The 21,707-nt window shown below is 39.0% G+C and overlaps 1 pseudogene; it reads left to right on the forward strand.

Moving 5' to 3' along the window:
- The first annotated feature begins 768 nt into the window (after positions 1 to 768).
- Positions 769 to 16,481, forward strand: LOC144222960 (olfactory receptor 8S1-like; annotated as a pseudogene).
- The last annotated feature ends 5,226 nt before the right edge of the window (positions 16,482 to 21,707 follow it).

Raw genomic sequence — 21,707 nt, forward strand, 5'->3', positions numbered from 1 at the left:
TATAGATTACTTTTTTATTTCTGTCAATCTCATTTTGCTTGCTTGCTTCATAAAATGTCCTGTATTTCTTTCCATATTTCAAATATCCTGAAATTAATTTTATAAAATAAGAATTATTGGCTCCTTTATATTTCTAAATAACTCATCAGTACAGTCCAGTGAGATGAAGAATTTGAGGTCCTAGTGACCTCGCTCCTGTCAGGATTCGGTTGCTGCAATTGCCCATTTACTACTCTCACTAAACATGGAAGCAAAAGGTCCCCAGGGAACCCAGCTAACATCTTCATGCTCCCATTATGTAGAAGGATCCCTGGCTACTCATGATAAAGAACCTTATAAATGTAATAGCTTCTTATTTGGTATGAGAAGCCCAAAATGACCAGGTAGCAGTTGTAGCCTTAGGTCTGGTGGAAGCATCACACTGTTAGCTGATGGGAGTATTCTCCCTAGCTTATTCCAAAGTCCTCCAATTTCTAATTCCCCAGAGTCTAAAATATCAGATATGGAAAGCACAACTTCCCCAAACAGGTCACTAGAAATGATGATGAGAGATCTAATTCAACTTTATCCCTATGGTTCCTGAAGCCCTAGTATTTTAGCTAACATGGACAGAGCATCGTATAATGGCCATTGATTCACTGTATAGTCTGCTTCATGGAAGATGTTCACTGAGGGTGTGATAATCAAGCTGGCATATCACCCATTTATACCATTCTTACATTCTGTCAGACCAGAATCTTCTATGTGATGTGATATAGTGTAGGAACAATGGACACCATGGTCATGTGCCCATTGCCTCAGCTCTTTGCCATAAAGTGGGTCCTTTGGTACAAGGTAATAATATGTAGGATCCCTAAGCTTATAAACTGGGTATTCTATCAGTCCTTAGATGGGAGGCACTGTGGACGGAGAAGGTTAACTAATATCTAGAATAAGTGCTAATACAAGTGGGAAGAATTTAGAGGCTTCTCCAGACTAAAAATGTCTGATGTAATCAACTTACTACCAAGAGGGTGATTAATCTCTTTGAAGGATATTCTACATCAAGGCTTTGGTATTTCTCTCTGCTTCTTACAACTTGGACACTAAGCTGCAACAACAGCTATGCCAATCTTGGTGAAAGGGAGTCCATGCCGTTGGACCAAAGCATAATTCCATCCCTGTATTATAGCTATAACTTTGGCCCATTGTACAAGTACTGAGGTGATCAAGGACAAAGTTGACAGACCCCCACTTGTTGACCCTCCCTGTCCTTCCTGGGCCTTCTTCATTTATGAGAAATCAAGATCCACACATTTTATGAACACTTATACATTCATCCACTTTCCTTCTTCCAAGACTTCTTTGTCCCAACTTCCAATCTTCCTCATTATCAGCCCCTGACCATTCAGCTAAGCCATTTTCCACTACCCAGGAGTTCATGTGCAACCCTATTTTGGATCAATTCTATCTCCATACAAAGTTGATGTCTAAAGTACACCACTCAAACTTCTGTCCATTGAGAGGATTTCTCCTCACTATCTCTAGGAGCCACCGCTTAGTAGAAGTGTAGTATGTCAGGCTTTTTCAGCTTTTACTAACTAACTTAGAAAACTCAATCACAAATTCAACCTGGGCTTATCTTCCTCCATCAGCTGATCATGGGAAAATTTCTAGGAGGCCACAGGTGTGAACTATATATAGCTAAGGCATTGGTGCAATAGTGGCAAGTGTCATGACACTACCTGCCCATGAGGACTTGCTGGTGTTTTATGTTCCAGGTACCAGGGTTCAGCTCAGACCCTGTGCATAATAGTCCTCAAAAGATCTAAGTATTTTTATTTTCTCAGTGTGCATTTAGTTTAATAAATTAATAGTTTGGGGGAAATTTTGAGTAATAGTTTTGAAAACACTATTGTCACTATTGTGACTGTAGGACTTTCCTCAAGAGCAACTGGCTTCCCCTTAATGAGATGGACTCTGGGTCTTAGAACTAGTTCAGATCTGGAAACTTGACACAGGACTGTGGGTTTTCATTGTAGCAGCTAACATAAGCCTCTGCTCACCTTTTCCCAATCATGTTTGGGGGGGGCATTATTAATAAAGAAATAATGGCTTACTGGCTGCCTATCTATCTCCCCACTATGAACATTGAGATCAGTTATGCATCAGTACAGATGCTTGCAGGCCAACACACCTTGGTTGCCAATATGGCCTTGTACACATCACAGTAATTGTGTTCACCTTACACTTGACTATTAAAGATAGCCGTCTGGCTTCTTTTTTTTTTATATATATTTTTTTAATCTTTTATTTATTTCTAGGAGAGAGAGAGAGAGAGACAGCGTGAGCAGGGGAGGGTCAGAGAGAGAGGGAGTCACAGACTGAAACAGGCTCCAGGCTCTGAGCTGGCAGTCAGCACAGAGCCCGACGCGGGGCTCGAACCCACGAACCGCGAGATCATGACCTAAGCGAAAGTCGGACGCTTAACCGACTAAGCCACCCAGGTGCCCCCCGTAGGCTTCTTCTATTCCATTTTCTTATTTCCTTTGGCAATAAGTAGCCCAATTCCATGGCAGCATCTCCAACCATCAAACCTTGTGTACACAGGACAGACTCTCCTGAGGTTCTGAGTGATTTCATTTCTCTTTTCAGTAATGAACTCCTTAGAACTTTAGCAAAGTGAGGGCCTCATGAAGAACACAGTCAGATGATGGATACTCCAGCCATAAATAATGAAACTACTTACTATGCACAAGTCTTTTTCTGTCCTCAATAGGTGTGAGGCAGTTCTGGCAACTTCAGCTAACTTACTCCATTGTGTGGATGCTTCTATTGCACCCTTTCAGGGATATAGAATTTTAAGTTATGTGACAGTGCGACCATTTAAATAAATCACCCTTCTCCCACCAATACCTTTAAGATATATGTGTTTCACAAATTCCTGCTAGAACATACTAACTGTATCTTGCTGCCCTTTCAATGAATAAGCTATTTCTTCCTACAGGGATGCCAAATTTTCCTATAGTCCTGAGATCTGACCCATGTTATTGGTCTAGAAGCAATGAAGGGAAGTTAGGACAGACACTGAAGAGGACACACATCATCTTGTGAAGCATGTGCCCCAGCTGGGGCTTTTTCATCCAAACAGTGTGAGAGTGATGGACTTTAATAAAGGGTACTGGGAGGGACCATCACTTCTGGAAGCCTGAAGATTTAAGGCAATGTGGGTTCAGGGTTCTCAAACATGTCTACTCAAATATTCACATTCCTGACCTCAGGGTTTAGTTCCTTTCTTATCAAGGCCTTTACTTTAGCACGGGAGACCTTCTAGAGCTACATATTTAGATTTCTTTATGGTTCAAATCTTGAACTTTGTGTTCAGTACAGTCTCCCTTTCTGCAATAGGAAATAAGGGTTTCTTCAATGCATCCATATAATATTTTTGGATCTCTGGTGCACCCTAAGTTGATAGCTGACTGATTTGAAAATACATTTTCTATTTCAGGGCCTCTAGCCCAAGTGACAAATGTTTGGCTGTCCACAGTCTTTATAATTATCATTATATGCATATTTTTGAATTGCTGCAGCTAAAGCCAATATTTTCACTCTCTCCTATATGTACATCATTCAAATCTACCACAGATACGAATCCTAGTAATTGGATGTTAAAGGGGTTATCCCCATAGTACTTACCCCTAGAAAAAGCTCCTGCTGCCACTCAACTGGCAAGGGATGTAATACCAGAATCCCACTCTTCTCTAGAACCTCATTTGGTACCATCTTCTTATGCATTCTCCCAGAAGCATTTAATGAGACATGGATTTGGGTACCAATAGAGTGTTTGGGAGATGATTCAAAGTAAGGAAATGGGAGGCCTGAGACAAGAAAGAAAAACCAATAAAGGATGTATTAATGATTTTATAATGGGAAATAGAACTCAATCTCAATGGGGACCCTCAAAAAAGCAGTGTGATACATAACTCAGGAACTTTCCTCCTGGGGCATTTATCCACTGATTTCCATTTCCTATTGTTTAAGTTTGATCCTGATGGCCATTAGCACCCTGAACTTCTGGGTTAAGTATGTGTGCTTGGAGCAAGATCCCATGATTCTAGAGATTATCCTCTTTTGTAGAAGTAAATTGATGCAGGTACTTGAGCTGGGAATCTATCACTATGCAGATGAACTCAGGTGGGTCCCAGGAAATATAGTTGGGATATAAATACTATATATCTGTATATGTAAATATTTCATATACCTAATTTTAATTTTATAAAAACTAATATAGGGGTGCCTGGGTGGCACAGTCGGTTAAGTGGCCAACTTCAGCTCACGTCATGATCTCGCAGTCCATGGGTTCGAGCCCCAGGTCGGGCTCTGTGCTGACAGCTCAGAGCCTGGAGCCTGTTTCAGATTCTGTGTCTCCCTCTCTCTCTGCCCCTCCCCAGCTCAAGCTCTGTCTCTCCTTGTCTCAAAAATAAATAAACGTTAAAAAAATTTTAACTAATAGAAATGAAATAATTTTAGCATCCACATCGTTTCCTGTAAGAAGACAATGTTCTACAAACCATGAGAGACTCTTGAATGCTGAGAACAAACTGAGGACTCATGGGTTTGGGGGTGAGGGGGGGAGATGGGCATGGAGGAAGGCACTTGTGGGGATGAGCACTGGGTGTTATGTGGAAACCAGCTTGACAATAAACTATTTGTAAAAAAAATAAAAAGAAGAAGAAGAAGAAGACAATGTTCTAAATGGACTTGTGTATTCTAATTTTCTTACTATTCTATTGTTTATGTTTATTTAATAAATTGACAGGGGGAATGAAAATCACTGTTAAACATTCTAGTTTGAATGGTAATATTATAGTAAATCATAAATAAGTGGAAATCATGATTTATCATAATATATTATGACTTATTACATGATACATTCAGTAAGTAAATGCTTATTTAAATGAAATCTTAATCACTAAGCATGAAAATTGCTATAAAGCCATCATGTGACTTAAATACACATGGATTTGTATATATAGGTTAATCACACCAGAAAAAGTTGACTGGGCAGTCTAGACAAATGACTAGTTATGAGATTTCTTTCCCTTATTATAATTTTTTACTCATTTTATCTTAAACTCACATGTACGCAGCAGATTTACCTGGGTGAAATTGCTTTAGAGCGTCAAGTGAAAAATATTTTTTTTTTGCAAGGAAGACAGCTTAAAAAAAATGCCTTTTCTGTCCCCTATGAACTTCCTTATCAGGAGTTCGCATATGGGAGTTTTAGTAATTGCTTCAACCTAGAAGTTCCAAATGCCACACTTAAGGGAACCCCACTGGTACTCTTTATTACAAAATCTTCAAGTTCTCACTATAAGGAATAATTGGCATTGTATCAACCATTCTCTGAGCTACTGTTGCCGGGCAGTCAACCCTTAAGGTACCTAAATGAAGCAGCTTTGAGGATTACTTAGACTAAAGTATTCTGTCTATGGCTGAGACAAGGTATTTGGAAAACAGAGGAACAAATGAAGAGGTGACAGGGTGATTGTGTTTTAGACAATTTGAAAGAAAAAAAATTCCATATAGCTATTTCACTCTAATAGTGAAGAATACAAGAAAAAATATTATCAGTAGCAGGATTTTATAACCTTAGTCATAAAACCACGTATAAAAAAATGCCTTCTCCCAATCATTTTTCATTCTTAAAAACTGAATCAAACACAAGCCCTATAGCCACATCAGGAAGTAGACTGTCTGTTGAAGAAGATGTATAGGTAACATGCATTTGGGTATTGGGAAAGGAATAGGGATGTGTTGATGGCTGATCAGTTGAAAAGTAAGGACTCCAAGTTACCCTTGGTCAGGTTTAAAATTTATTGGGAACAGGGCAACAAAGGAATGGCAAGAAGAGGAAGTAGACTCAGCCACCATATAAGTCCTACAAGTGACCTAAAGGTCCAATTCTAACACATCTGACCAATGCTAGAACTGATGGATAACATCCAATGTTCAAACAGGCAGAGTATTCTTATAAACCAGACTTGAGTGTTTGGGCAAAACCAAAGTCAAGGTACAGTAAAAGGTGTTGGTACTAGCGTATTGAGAAAAGTGTCTCAGGACAAAGATCAAAGGATAAATCCAAGTATCCACATGGCTGAATGCTCTATTTCCCTTTTTAAGAAGCCTCTTAGAACGGACAGAGGAAAGTTATTTAGTAAGAATCTCTTGTGGTAATTCCAGAATAATTTAGATGTCCTGCCAAGTTCTCAGAGTTCTAGGATCATGAGATCCTAAAATTCTGCCCTTACTTTATTTCTTTTCTGCCTTGCCTGAGTGAGCAATCCATGCAGTAGACACTGGCAAGGTACTCCGTTATATGACCTCTTCCTTATTTCCCTGGAGGTCTGGCTGTCCGTGGAGTACACATCTATCCCAGAAATTGATTTCTTTCTGGGTCCACAAGTTCACCTTCTCTCTCCCTTGTCATCTCTCAAATCTGGCTGCTCATTCCTTCTGAGTAACATTGCCTTCAGTAACTTTAAGGTCTTTAATCCTTGAAAACTTTGATGTGATTCCAAATGCTCTTTCAGGTGGGAGATGGAAAAAGGAAAGCATCTACTTATAGTGATTTCAAAATGATTCTATTATAACCCTTTCAGTAATGAACAGGAGCAGTAGTGGCAAAAACAATTTTAACTCTGATCAGGGATAATTCTGCATGAGGATATTATTTGTTTTAGACTACAATTATAATCTCAAATATTGATGACAGTACATTAAGAAATATTATACAGGCTTTTAAAATGAACTTATGTTATCACATTCAATTCTCCTAACAACTCTAACAGAGGTATATTGTTATCTTAATTTTCAGCAAGGTAACAGAAGTCATGGACAGTAATGTAATATGCACAAGGTGGAGCTGGGATTTGATTTTAGTCTGACACAGGACCCTACATCCTTAATCATTGCACTATTATCTACCCATATTCTAAGCTCTTAACTATTAAGAAATGCCCATGTTTTACCAAATATGCCTTTCTACCTCTCGATCCTAATCTTCCAGCTAAATGTGCTTCCATTCCATGACTTCCTAGAGAAAGTCTTCCACTGTCTTAAATCAGATGACATTACTGACTTCTCTCAAATCAAACTTTAAGTTCCCATTTCAGTTACTCACATTCTGATTTAATTGCTTATTTTTATTTTTGTGTTCTTCTTTGAACTATGACATTTTAAAATATAGGCATTGAATCTTATTCTTTACGTTCCATGTGACTGACACAAAACTTGGCCCATGATGGAAATTAAGATATATTTTCTGGATGATTATGATATTACAAGAGAATACAATCAATATGAAATTTGGCTGGAGGAAAACAGAAACTTCATTGCCATGCTTTTCATAACCGTATTTCGGGGAGAGTCTTTTTAAATGGCCTAGGGGAACCGCACCACCATCACAGAGTTTACCCTGCTTGAACTATCTGCTGACCCCAACATCCAGGCTCTCTTCTTTTTGCTTTTCTTGGTGATTTACCTCCTGACCCTAATAGGAAATCTGACAATGTTGCTGGTGCCCAAGGCAGATTCTTACCTCCACACCCTGGTGTACTTCTTCCTGAATTACCTCTCTTTCTTAGACCTCTGTTTCCCTTGTCACTGTCCCCAAGATGTTGATAAAGCTCCTTTCTATGAGGAAAACCATCTCAGAAGAAGACTGCCTGGCTCAGGTCTTCTTTGTATCTATCATGGTAGGGACTGGAGTCTGCCCATTCTCAGTGATGGTCTATGACCACTATGCCACCATCTGCCACCCACTGCTCAATGGCCAGGTGATGAATAAACAGTGGTGTGTGCAGCTAGCATAGGGTTCATGAAACCTGGCCATTCTGGACCCACTCATTAATGCCCCTTTGGCAATGAAAATGGGCTTCTGTAATACCCATTCCAGCCTAGCTGTGAGCTGCCCTCTCTCTTCCTTCTCTCTTGCTCAGATGTTTCTACAAACCTCATTGTCATATTCTGCTCTTTCCTCCCACACGGCTTTGTAACTTCCCTCTCAATCTTCATCTCTTATACCCACATTATCACCACCATCCTGAGCCTCACCTCCACCTCTGGCAGAAGCAAAGCTTTTCCCACCTGCTCCTCCACCTTACCACAATGATCTCGTTCTATGGCTCAGATCTTCTTCATTATTTCATTCCAACTTCAGAATTCACCCCTCATTCCGGATCTGATCTCTATGCAGTATGACATGATCACTCCCATGCTGAATCCTCTCATCTGTGGATAGAAGAACAAAGAGGTGAAGGATGCTCCACAGACAACACTTGAAAGCAAAAAAAAATTTTTTATTAAATATTCATGTAACACCATAATCAACTTACACCATTTAATATACATTATTAGGTTATTTTTATTAACTTCCTTTACTCTAAGTTTCCTTGTCCATATATGTGACTGGCCAAATTTACCTTATATATAATAATGTATAATGTCAATAATAATGGGATAGTGAATGTAAAGTATTTAAGTTCTAAGACAAATTAAGAGTTACAAACATGTTTGATGTTTGCTTCATATTAACAAAAGAATTTTCTATGCTTTGGGAAAAAAAGAATCTTCATATGGAAAGTTGAACATATTTGATTACATAAAAGTTAATATTTCTGTTTCTCAAAAAAAGAAACCCACAAAATTAAAAGACATTTTAAGAAAGTCTACAAGTTGGAATCAGCTATAACAGATGATGTTTAATGTATTTATTATATCAGTTAAATTGATAAGAACATCACCAACTGTATATATTAATGGGCAAAATAGATGAATATTTATTCCTAATTTGTTGAGAATTATAGTCATTATTGAGGGCTGCGTACTGTCCATTGCTTTTCATAAATCTATTGAAATGATCTTATGTTTATGTTTCTAATTGGATATATTGCATTGGTTGAAGTTTAAAATTGTGGCAAAATAGGGGCGCCTGGGTGGCTTAGTTGGTTAAGCATCCGACTTTCGCTTAGGTCATGATCTCGCGGTTCGTGGGTTCAAGCCCCGCTTCGGGCTCTGTGCTGACTGCCAGCTCAGAGCCTGGAGCCTGTTTCAGAGTCTGTGGCTCCCTCTCTCTCTGACCCTCCCCTGCTCACGCTGTCTCTCTCTCTCTCTCTCTCCTAGAAATAAATAAAAACATTAAAAAAAAATAAAATTGTGGCAAAATATACACGACATAAAATTTATCATTTTAACCATATTTAAGCGTACAATTCAGTTCAGAGGTATTAAGTACCTTACATTGCTGTGTAACCATCACTTACATCCATCTCCAGAACATTTTCACCTTCCCAAACTGAAACTGATCAAGTTTTGGATTTGGTAGGGGGCGGGGGTTTCCAGAGCTGATGGCCAAGAAAGAATATTTACTTTGCGAGAGAGGAGAGAGAATCCCAAGCAGTCTCCTTTGCTGTCAGTACAGAGCCTGAAGTGGGGATTAAACTCATGAACTGTTGAGACTGTGACCTGAGCCAAAATCAAGAGTCCACACTTAGCAACTGAGCCACCCACATGCCCTGAATGACTGGTTTTATACTATGGAGTTGGGGAGGTGAGGTCAAATAGGAGGCCCCCAGAGGGACTTTGATATGCTAAAGAGGACTCCTAAGATACATGAGGCCTGGCTATTGTCAAGCTAAGGTTGTTTTTCCCTCCAGGAAAATATTAACATTAGGATGGTAGGAGGTTCCTGGAGAAAGGTTGTACTCTGTATTTGCCTCAAGTATTTGTCAATGGGCTGCAGGGTATAAGGAAATTCAATTTATCTGCCATTTCCTTCTTGCCTGTGTTCCCCACATCACTATGGAGGGGAGGGTGACGTTGGAGCTCCAGGAAACTGAGTCTATAGGTTTCTGGAGATTAGGCTATTGATAAGATTGCCTTTTTCTTATAATTTTATGAGATATTTGTAAACTGATGGAGACTCATGTCCTGCATGACTGTGATCTCTATCAGTTAACCATTTGTTTTCTTTCCTTTCCTTTGTTCTTGGGCATCCAGAAGTATCTGAGGAATATCACATACATCCCTCCTGGCAGGGATGAGTGGGGGGAGGGGGGTGCACTAGCTTGTGCTTTGCCCTCAGCTACTCTTATGCTCCCTCATTAGCTACACTGTTTTATATTCCTACCAGCAACATACAAGGATTTCAATTTCTCTGCGTTCTCACTAACACTTATTATTTTCTGTTTTGGGTTTTTGTACTTGTTGTTATAATAGCTGTACTAATGGTTATGAAATGTTATCTCATTGTGGGTTTTTTTTTCTTTTCAATGATTCATCACTTACATACAACACTGCGTGCTCATCATAACAAGTGCCCTCCTTAATGCTCATCTCCCATCTAGCCCATCCTCCACCCATCTCCCTCCATCAACCTTTAGTTTGTTCTCTATCATTAAGAGTCTCTTATAACCATAAGAGGGTTAATGGGGGTGGGTGCCGGAGGCCGGCTCCAGCAGGTCCAGGGGTCCCTGAAGGATGGACGGTGTCAGCGAGAAGGAGGGTGAGAGAGCCTCGAGATTCTTTTGATCACCAGGCAGACATCTCTGTCCTGTCGGTTTTGGTGTCTTTATTTAAAGGTTCAGCAACAACATGAAGTCAGAGAAAGGAATTTCTACAATGGGAGGCCTTTTGCGATAACAAGTTTTTTATATTCTGCAGAATTATCCCAGTCATAGTGAATTTACAACCAAGGAATTAACAGGATGCTCTTAGAGAAAAACAGGATAATATATAGGTTAAGTTGTATATAGATAAGCTAGGAGTCATTCTGTCTGGCTCTCAAGAGGATGAATGTTTCTGAACTGGTTTGTTTGTGGAAACCTATTTGATTCTGAATGTGTGAACTGAAGAGCCTGAAATTAAGTCCACCATTAAGAGCAACCTCGGGCTGCACGTAGCCCTAATTCCAGGAAAAGCTTCAGCTGAAGCTACCCTCAGGACCACCCTCGGATCAGCCAATCAAAAGAAATGTGTAACATTCCTGTGGTCTGAGTCAGGGCTGGGAACTGCAGGTAGTTACTCTGTACAAACTAGCCAATCACTCACCGCTTGCCTAAACCCCACCTAGGCCCTTTGAGCTCACCTCATAATTGGTCATTTTCAAAGGATTCTCAAAGGTCATGATTGGGTCCCGCCAAAAGTAACGGAAGCCTCACAAGTACTGAATGGTCAAAACTATAACCATGGATGTTGTACAATTATGATTGGTGCTTATGTGATGATGCAAAACGTACAACGTGTGCACTGTAACACCCCCCTACCTTACCCCATAAAAACCCTGCTCACCATTGTTCGAGGCTTCTCCTTGCTGCCACTGCGCCGGTAGACGGGTGAGCCCCTGCTCGAGCTTGTAATAAAGACCCTTATGTACTTGAATCAGTGATGACTCCTTAGGAGTCTCAGGGGACTCACGATTCGGGCACAACATGAACACCATGGGGGCTCTAAATGTGTTAACCTTTTGCTTTTGGGTATGTGTTAACTACTCATCTATCCTCATCCCAGCTGCCAGTAGGGGAGGGTGTTTGTGGAATGTAGGCCTTGAGGAAGGGACTGGTATGCATCACCAATTAGTAAGTTATGTTTTGCCCTTACCTGTACCTTAACTCTAAATTAGGCTCTTTGTCTCAGGGCCAGGCTCAGTTGTAACTCTTGTGTTCTTAACCCCCTTTATTACCTAAGTCTTGGATCTGCAAGGCCCATAGGAAGAGCCTTTTGACAATCATCCACAGAGCTTTCATCTAAAATCTCTTTTGTAAAGGCAGGAATATGTTTTTCCTTATGAGGTATCTGTGTTCAGAATATGGGTCTGATATGGAATATTGTGAGGTCTGGTCAATACCAGCAGGCTCATTTCCAACATGAGCCAGTAGTAGCAGAAAGAGATACCAGTTTTCATTTCTCATGGCAGGAGCTGTGCAAACACTGCCATTTCCTTGCTGTGACTGCCATCCGGAGAGGCCGGTGTGGCTCCCAGCAGGTGGGGGGTTGGGAAGTGGGTTAAATGGATAACAGGCATTAAGGAGGGCACTTTTCAGGATGAGCACTGGGTATCATATGTAAGAGATGAATCACTGGATTCTACTCCTGAAGCTAAGGCTACACTGTGTGTTAACTAACTTGAGAATTAAAAAAAAAAAAAAAGTTATAAAAATTTTAAGAAACTAATTTAAATTTTCAATCATTTTACTTTTGTTGGAAAAATAAACTTTGAATAATTTTTTAAAAATATTACACTGCTATTATCACAGTTATAAAATTGTTGGGAGCCATTCTGAGTCCACTAGTCAAGAAAGCTCCTTGCGAGGTTAAAGCAAGTTTGCACAGTGTCTTGCCAATCAGATGATGACTGATATCTACCCCTACTCAATTATTTCTGCTTGAGCACTGACCCCTAGGGTACCTTGTTGATCAATATCGGGAGTGACTTATCCCCTTATTCCGGCCCTGCTANATGAACGGGCTAATGACCCTTACTCATAAAAGACTGACCTTTACATGTACAATTCTGTTTCTTAGTTGCGTTAGTCCAAGAGGTTCATACAGCTCAACATGTAAATCAACTAACCAAAAATGTCTCTCATGCCCTAGCTATTCAAGAAATCATAAAACTAGACACAAAGGTAAATACACTCGAAGAGGCTATTCTAAGTATTGGAAATGAGCTAAACTCTTTAAAGGTATTGTTGGCTCTCTGGTGCCATAAAGAATATAACTGGAAAATCAAGTCTTGCCTGGAGACAAAGAGCCTAACTTAAAGAGAAGGAACAGATAAGGGCAGAACAATAGTTACTTCATATACCTTTGCTAACTGGTGATGTATAGCAGTCCCTTCCCTAAGGCCTACATTCCACAAACACCTTCCCTTACCCTGGCAGCTATGATGAGGATGGATAAGAGTATCTACAACTTAACCTATGACTTAATCTTAGCATTATTAGAATGTGTATATTATCCTGTTTTTCACTAAGAACACCCTGTTATTTTCTTAGTTACTCAACCTCACTATAATTGGGGTAGTTCTGCAAGAATACTTCTGTAAAACCTGTTTCTATACATTTTCCAAAACATCGTATCACAGAGAACTATCCATTGTAAAAATTCCATTTTCTAATGCCATGTTAATGTTTGACCTATAAATAAAGACACCAAAACCAACAGGACAGAGATGCCTGCCTGGTGGCCGGAAAGCTTCTCGGGGCTCTCTCACTCCCTCTCGCTGACACTGTCCATCCTTAGGGACCTCTGGACCGGCTGGAGCTGAACTCTGGCATAAAATTACTAATTTTCACATATAGTTTGATACACCACAATGTAAATAAGCTACTTTTAAAGTTGCTAAGCAAAAAAAAAAAAAGTCTCTTATCACTTGTTTCCCTCTCTCTCTCTTTCTCTCTTTCTTTTAGATTTGCCTTTCCCATTGATTGATTTTTGACTGTTAGATTAATTTTGCTATCCCAAATGCACCCCTCTTCATTATGATATATTGTCTCTTTAAGAAATTATTTGACTATATTTGGTATGTTTTGCTTGCAATTTTTCCATCTATGTTCATGATAATTATTTTCTTTTCACGTCCTTGTCAGATTTTAGTATCAGGGTTATTATTGACCTCATAAAACAAGTTGAGAGTTCTTCCTACAATCTCTATTTTATAAATGAATTTGTGTGCAGAACTGGTAATATTTCTTCACCATTAAAGTCATGTAGGCTGGAGTTTTCTTTATGGAAAATATTGTGCTGCACACAAATTTAGCCTCAGTCCTTCCATCCTGACCCAGAGTTTACCTTCTGGGCCTGCACCGGGAGGGCTACATAACTCTCCTCAGGCTCAAGGAAAAACACAAATAAGAAGGCAAGGGTTAACGTTCCCTGATAATGGTCATTTATGACACAGTTTGCATACTTTTCCTTGAGATAATGGCTATTCCCTTGAAACTCCCCAAAACCCTAAACCTTGCCTTCAAAACAACAAATGTTTTCCTACACACCAGGATAAGGGCCGCTCTCTTTATTATCACTTTGTAGCCTTTTTACAACAACCGCTCAGTTTTACTTCTGCACTGCCCGCCTGCCTGCTTGCTCATCATAAAAAGCCCTAAGTCCTTGGACTCGGGGCCACACATTTAGAGTTCTGTGTTAACGCTGTGCAGTCCCGGCCGGTAATAAAGACTCCCTTAATACGGCTTCAGTGGTCTTGGTTGGCCTCTGTCTCTCAGCATAACAACTGTAATTACATGTTTAATTTATTTAACAGATACTGAAGTGCTCAAACCTTGTATTTCCTCTTGTGCTAAAATTGTTAGGTTGTGTTTCTCAAGGAATTTGTGTTATTAATATAAGTATTTGATATTTACATTTTCAAGAGTATTTGATAAGTTTGTACATAACATTATAACTTTTTAATGTCTAGAAGATTGTAGTAATTCATTTTCATTTCAGATATCACTAATTTTTTAATTGTTTACTTATTTTTGGTCAATACTGTAAGTTTATCATTTATACTAATATTTTCAAGAAATCTGCTTTGGCTTTACTTGTTTTCTTCATTGTACATCTGCTTTCTATTTTGTTTACTGCTCTTGATTATTTTCCTCTTTCCACTTGCTCTTTATATAATTTGCTAGTTTTTTTCCAGGCTTCTTGAGGTGAAAGCTTAGAAAACTTCCAGTCTTTCTAATAAATGTATTAAAAGATTTCTTGCCTCTCTTAGCACTGTTGTAGCTGCATCTTACAAGTTTTGATATATTATTTTCATTTTATTTCAATTCAAAATATTTTCTAATTTCCTTTTCAATGTCTCTTTTAACCCATGTGCATTTAGAAATGTACGGGGAGAGGGGGATGCCTCAGTGATGCAGTCAGTTGAGTGTCTGCCTCATCTCAGCTCAGGTCATGATTTCACAGTCTGTGGATTCAAGCCCTGCCTCAGGCTCTGTGCTGATGGCACGGAGCCTGCTTGGGATTCTGTCTCTCCTTCTCTCTGCACCTCCCCAGCTTGTGCTCTCTCTCTCTCTCTCCAAATAAATTTAAAACATTTTGAAAATAGAGTGTCTTAAAAAAAATGATACATATTTGGGAACTTTTCTATTTATCCTTCTGATATTGATTTCTAATTCAATTTCACTACGCCAGAAAAGATATTTTACTTTTCCAAACCTCTAAAGTGTGGTCTATTCAGGACATTCTTTCATTTAACTTTATTTACTCAAACTTTATTTCTATTTCTATTTATTTTGTCATACTCTTAGTTGATATTTAACTTTCCTTCAGCTCAGGTTCCTTTTTATGTTTTGCCTTTTCTGGCTTTGGATTGAAAACTTCCCAGAAAATTTTAACACCATTCAGAAACACAGACATACTGGGTGGAAGGTGGCGAGATGGCAGAGAAGTAGGGAATTCGCTATCTCGCATCTGCATCTTTCAAATAAAGAAGGGCTGAAGCCAAAAAAACTGAACTGCAAGAGGCTGGGAGGAAAAGAAACAGTCCACTAAAAAGACAGCCTCATGGGTGCATAATTGCAACCTGGGGAAGACGAAAACAGTCCAGGGCACTGACACAAAGAGGGGAGGGAGCATCATCTGCCAAGGGACAAAAAGAAGAAAAAAAGCAGCCAGGGAATCTTAGAATGGTTGCTAGACGGGAGAAAAAAGCGCATCTGGGACAGAGAGGTATCGTATCATCCCATCTTTAGCTGGAGGGCTTTCAGAGAGAAATCCCATCTCTAGCTGTGGAGATTTCTTTGGGCCGGGCACCAGGAAATCTCAGTTGCAGTCGGATTCAAGAGGAGCCAGTCCAGGGGCGCCTGGGTGGCTTAGTCGGTTATGCGTCCGACTTTCACTAAGGTCATGATCTCCCGGATCGTGGGTTCGAGCCCCGCGTCGGGCTCTGTGCTGACTGCCAGCTCAGAGCCTGGAGCCTATTTCAGAGTCTGTGTCTCCCTCTCTCTCTGACCCTCCCCTGCTCACGCTGTCTCTCTCCTAGAAATAAATAAAAAATAGTAAAAAAAAAAAAAAAATATTAAAAAAAAAAAAAAAAAAGAGGAGCCGGTCCCATACTCCATCCCCTGATCCCCCGGTAGGAAGCACCCAGGCTTGCGGAATTACACTCCTGGCGGTATTATTAATACAAACAGAGTAAGATCTGGAAATGAGTCTGGGCGCGGGACATAAAACATGGCCCACTTTGGAGGCATCCGCTGCACAGTGAGATTGGACCCAAAAAAAGTGTTTTGCAACGCCTGGTTCGAGAGGGGACTGGGGGATCGCCATTTTCTCTCCCCATAACCGTCCAGGTGGGTGGAGGGATGCATAGTGGAGGCGAGACTGCCTACGCCAAACCACGCCCATCTGACATACATAGCTTCTTGGTTAGTGGAGCCTCTATAGGATATGGAAGCAGCTCTTCTCCCAACATCAACACCAATGCATTGCTGTGATTGACTCTAGATCAATTCTTGCTATTCAGATGGGTATTTCCCTTATCTCATCCTTATCTCTCCTCTCCTCTGGACCCAGTTTTCTGGTTAGAGGTTCGCTTAAACAGGCATATATAATCGCTTGATGCATGGTCTATCTCCGTCATTACTTTCCTTTCTCTCTCTCTGAAATAATCAGACTACAGTTTCTCTGGGTAACATTATCTTCGTTTTTTCTCTTCCTTTTTTCTTTTCTTTTTTTTTTTCTTTTCTTTTCTCCTTACCTCCTACCATATTCTCCTTTTTCTTTACCTGAATTAAGGCTTTTACTCTCTGCCTGGTCAATGTTCAACTTCTCTTTCTCCCCACCCCTATTATTTCTCTCTTTGTGTATGTTCCTCCATCAGCACCCTGCTCTTTATTTGTAGATGGGATTTCTAGTTTTCTGCTTTTAGACTCTCCTTTGTCTTTTGCTAGTTTTTGTTTTTGGTTTTGTTTTTTGGGGGGGTTTTTTGTTTGTTTTTTCTTTTTCTTTTTTAATGTTTTTTATTTATTTCTGAGAGAGAGAGAGACAGCGTGAGCAGGGGGGTCAGAGAGAGAGAGGGAGACACAGAATCCGATACAGGCTCNTCCTAAATATCGCTACGAGTAGGGAAATAAAATAACCAAATTCTAAACAAGAGAGACCAAGAGACACCATTAAAAGAACACTACCTGAACAGACAGGCCCTAGACAGTCACTAAGCCTCCTTTAATATAACAGTACTCGCAGGTGCAGAGCTCATAACAAGCTTTTAAAACTCACAAGAGACAAAAAGGTAGCCAAAATGACGAAACGGAAGGACTCTCCTTTAAAGAAATTTCAGGAACAATGACAGCTAAAGAATTGCTCAAAAAAGATATAAGCAACATAAATGACCAAGAATTTAGAACAATAGTCATAAAAGTAATCACTGAGCTTGAAAAAGGCATGGAACACATCAGAGATGCTATTGCTACAAAGACTATGGACCTTAAAAATAGCTGTGATGAATTTAAAAATGCTATAAATGAGGTGTATAACAAAATGGAGGTGGCCAATGCATGGATTGAAGAGGAAGAGAGGAGAATAGGTGAATTAGAAGACACAATTATAGAAAAAGAGGAAGCTGAGATAAAGAGAGATAAACTGATCCAGGAGCACAAAAGGAGAGTTCGAGAACTGAGTGATACAGTCAAACAGAACAATATCTGTATCGTAGGAATTCTAGAAGAGGAAGAGAGAGAGAAAGGCACTGAAGGGGTACTTGAAAAAATTATAGCTGAGAACTTCCCCCATCTGGGGAAGGAAACAGACATTAAAATCCAAGAGGCACAAAGAACTCCCCTCAAACATAACTTGAATCGATCTTCTGCACGACATATCATAGTGAAACTGGCAAAATATAAGGACAAAGAGAGAATTCTGAAAGCAGCTAGGGATTAAAGGGCCCTAACATACAAAGAGAGACCTAACAGGGAAGTTGCAGATTTATCTACTGAAACTTGGCAGGCTAGAAAGAAATGGCAGGAAATCTTCAATGTGGTGAACAGGAAAAATATGCAGCCGAGAATCCTCTATCCAGCAAGCCTGTCATTCAGAATAGAAGGAGAGATAAATGTCTTCCCAAATAAACAAAAACTGAAAGAATTCATCACCACTAAACCAGCCCCACAAAAAAATCCTGAGGGGGATTCTATGAGAGAGATGTTGCAAGGAATACAAGGTACCAGAGACCCACTACAAGCATGAATCCTACAGAGAACACAATGACTCTAAGCCCATATTTTTCAATAATAACACTGAAAGTAAATAGACCAAATGCTCCACTCAAAAGACATAGGGTATCAGAATGGATTAAAAAAAAAAAAAACAAAACAAGATCCATCTATTTCCAGTCTACAAGAGACTCATTTTAGACCTAAGGACACCCTCAGACTGAAAGTAAAGGAATGAAGAAATATCTATCATGCTCCTGGAAGTCAAAAGAAAGCTGGAGTAGCCATACTTATATCAGACAAACCTGACTTTAAAGTAAAGACAGTAACAAGGGACGAGGAAGGGCATTATATAATAATTATAGGGTCTATTCATCAGGAAGAGCTAACAATTATAAATGTCTACACACCAAATTCAGGACACCCAAATACATAAAACAATTAATCACAAACAGAAACAATCTTACTGATAAGAATGTGCAGGGGACTTTAATACTCCACTTGCAGCAATGGATAGATCAACTAGACAAAAATCAGTAATGAAACAATGGACCTGAATGACACATTGGACCAGATGGACTCGACAGATATATTTAAACTCTACATCCTGAGGCCATGGAATTCATTTTCTTCTCAGTGTGCACGGCACTTTCTCCAAGACAGATCATATACTGGGTCATAAAGCAGCCCTCAATAAATATAAAAGAATCGTGATCATACCATGCACACTTTCAGAGCACAATGCTATGAAACTTGAAATCAATCACAGGAAAAAGTCTGAAAAACCATGGAGGTTAAAAAACACCCTACTAAAGAATGAATGGGACAGGGGCGCCTGTGTGGCTTAGTCGGTTGGGCGTCCGAGTTTCGCTTGGGTCATGATCTTGCGGTTCGTGGGTTCGGGCCCCGCGTCGGGCTCTGTGCTGGCTGCCAGCTCAGAGCCTGGAGCCTATTTCAGAGTCTGTGTCTCCCTCTCTCTCTGACCCTCCCCTGCTCACGCTGTCTCTCTCTCTCTCCTAGAAATAAATAAAAATATTTAAAAAAAAAAAAGAATGAATGGGACAATCAGGCAATTAGAGAAGAAATTTAAAAATATACGGAAACAAATGAAAATGAAAATACAATGATCCAAACTCATTGGGATGTGGCAAAGGCAGCCATAAGATGAAAGTACATTGCACTCCAGGCCTATTTCAAGAAATTAGAAAAAGTGCAAATACAAAATCTAACAGCACATCTAAAGGAACTAGAAGCAGAGCAGCAAGAGCACCCCAAACCTAGCAGAAGAAGAGAAATAATAAAGATCAGGGCAGAAATAAACAATATAGAATCCAAAAAAACAAAAAACAAAACAGTTGAACAAATTGATGAAACCAAGAGTTGGTTTTTTGAAAAAATAAACAAAATTGATAAACCTCTAGCCAGGCTTCTCAAAAAGAAAAGAAGGAACACTCAAATAGACAAAATCACAAATGAAAATGGATTTATTACAACGAATCACTCAGAAATATAAGCAATTATTAGGGAATACTATAAAAAATTATATGCCAACAAACTGGACAACCTAGAAGAAATGAAGAAATTGCTAAACACACATGCACTACCAAAATTCAAACAGGAAGAGATAGAAAATCTGTACATACCCATAACTAGTGAGGAAATTGAATCAGTTATCAAAAATCTCCCAACAAATCAGAGCCCTGGGCCAGATGGCTTCCCTGGGGAATTCTACCAGACATTTAAAACAGAATTAATACCCATTCTTCTCAAGCTATTCCAAAAAATAGAAATCGAAGGAAAACTTCTGGACTCATTCTACAAAGCCAGCATCACTTTGATTCCCAAGTCAGACAGAGACCCAGCAAAAAAAGAGAACTGCAGGCCAATATCCTTGATGAATACGGATGCAAAAATCCTCAATAAGATACTTGCAAGTCGAATTCAACAGCATTTGAAAAGAATTATCCACCATGATCAAGTGGGATTCATCCCTGGGTTACAGGGCTGGTTCAATATTTGCAAATCAATCAACGTAATACATCACATTAACAAAAGTAAAGATTAAAACCATATGATCCTGTCGATAGATACAGAAAAAGCATTTGACAAAATACAACATCCTTTCTTAATAAAGACCCTCGAGAAAGGGGGATAGAAGAGAAGTACTTAAACATCATAAAAGCCATTTATGAGAAGCCCACAGCTAATCTCATCCTCAATGGGGAAAAACTGAGAGCTTTCCCCCTGAGATCAGGAACACAACAAGGATGTCCACTCTCACCACTGTTGTTTAATATACTGCTGGAAGTCCTAGCATCAGCAATCAAACAACAAAAGGAAATAAAAGGCACCAGAATTGGCAAAGACGAAGTCAAACTTTCACTTTTCACAGATGACATGATACTCTACATGGAAAACCCCACAGACTCCACCAGAGCCTACTCCATCAGAACTGATCCATGAATTCAGCAAAGTTGCAGGGTACAAAATCAACATACAGAAATCAGTTGCATTTTTATACACCAATAATGAAGCAACAGAAAGAGAAATTAAGAAACTGATCCCATTCACAATTGCACAAAAAACCATAAAATACCTCGGAATAAACCTAACAAAAGATATAAAAGATCTGATTGATGAAAACTNTATATAATTCATATTTTAAAATCACATTTAGAAAAGTATTTAATGTAAGGAAAATCTACACATTAAAATGCTACATAATAGTCTTACTAAACTATATTTGGATTTAATTCACTATTTACCAAACTTTTATGTAGACATGGAAATGGGGTTGAATGTAGATCCTAATTCAATGAGCATAGGTCCTAAGAGTCTGCAGTTCTAACAGGTTCCCATGTGATGCTAATAATGCTGGCTCATTATTGAGTAGCAAGAGTGTAATCAAATTTGAAGGGAAAGTAGGTACATGATAGATAGGTAGATAGATAGGTAGAATGATAGGTAGATAGATGATAGATAGATGATAGATAGATAGATAGATAGATAGATAGATAGATAGATAGATGAAAGATAGATAAGCAGACAGACAGGATTAAAGGAAAAATTACTTAATACCAGAGTATTCATTTCTAAATGTGTCAAATAAAAAGAGCTTTATATATTCTTAATTATGGTTTTCTTTTGGGGCGCCTGGGTGGCTTAGTCGGTTAAGCGTCCGACNTATCAAAAATTATGGTTTTCTTTTATTGAACCTATGTTACTTTTGTTCTGATACTTAATTCTTATTTTAATAGACACTCATTATAGAAACACAGAGAATCCCCCTAAAAATAATAAATAATGTATAATACTACCCATCCAGAGATAACTACTATTAATACTTTGTACATATTCCTTATATGCAAGCACACAGACACCATACACATGTGAAAATATACAAAAATTCATGTATGAGTCATATACAACATTCTTACATTACATGATATATAATAATATTATATATAATTTTATAATATATTACAATATAATAATATGTATATAACTTTT

The sequence above is a fragment of the Crocuta crocuta genome, unplaced genomic scaffold, assembly GCF_008692635.1.
Source record: "Crocuta crocuta isolate KB4526 unplaced genomic scaffold, BGI_CrCroc_1.0 scaffold30, whole genome shotgun sequence".
Classification (NCBI taxonomy): domain Eukaryota; kingdom Metazoa; phylum Chordata; class Mammalia; order Carnivora; family Hyaenidae; genus Crocuta; species Crocuta crocuta.